A 966-nucleotide genomic window follows, 5' to 3' on the forward strand; every position below is an offset into this window, starting at 1 on the left:
GAGGCTTATTTGTCTGTACTGTCTGCAGGAAGCCAAGCTCTGGCGGCCTTGGGTTATAGCTCGTCTCAGTTCTTGACTGTGGGTTTGGACGCAGGCCCCATGGTCGGTTCCTACAGCAGCTGGCACCAAAGTCTGAAGTAGGTGGTTCAAAGACAGCCTAGCTTGGGGTCTTAACAAGACCTGACCTCAGCTGGTGCTCAGCCCATCCCTCTCCCACCACGGCCAGTCTTGGTATTTTCAATCACAAGCTGGAGTCCCCAGAATCATAACATTTTAGAATCACAGAATCACAGAATAGTTTGGGTTGGAAGGGACCTCTAAAGGTCACCTAGTCCAACCCCCCTGCCGTGGGCAGGGACATCTTCAACTAGAGCAGGTTGCTCAGAGCCCCGTCCAACCTGACCTGGAATGTTCCCAGGGATGGGGCATCCACCACCTCTCTGGGCAACCTGTGCCGGTGCTTCACCACCCTCAGCGTAAAAAATTTCTTCCTTATCTCTAGTCTGAATTTACTCCCCTTTAGTTTAAAGCCATTCCCCCTTGTCCTGTCGCAACAGGCCCTGCTGAAAAGTTTGCCGCCATCTTTTTTACAAGCCCCCTTTAAGTACTGCCAGGCTGCAATAAGGTCTCCCCGGAGCCTTCTCCTCTCCAGGCTGAACAACCCCAACTCTCTCAGCCTTTCTTCATAGGAGAGGTGTTCCATCCCCTGATCATTTTCGTGGCCCTCTTCTGGATCTGCTCCAACAGGTCCATGTTTTTCTTATGCTGAGGGATCCAGAGCTGGACACAGTACTCCAGGTGGGGTCTCCCCAGAGCACAGTAGAGGGCAGAATCACCTCCCTCGACATGCTGGCCACGCTGCTTTTGATGCAGCCCAGGATACGCTTGGCCTTCTGGGCTGTGAGCACACATTGCTGGCTCCTGTCCAGCTTTTCATCCACCAGTACCCCCAAGGCCTTCTTGGCA

This window comes from Pygoscelis adeliae, unplaced genomic scaffold, assembly GCF_000699105.1.
Source record: "Pygoscelis adeliae isolate BGI_AS28 unplaced genomic scaffold, ASM69910v1 Scaffold10, whole genome shotgun sequence".
In the NCBI taxonomy this organism is placed as follows: Eukaryota; Metazoa; Chordata; class Aves; order Sphenisciformes; family Spheniscidae; genus Pygoscelis; species Pygoscelis adeliae.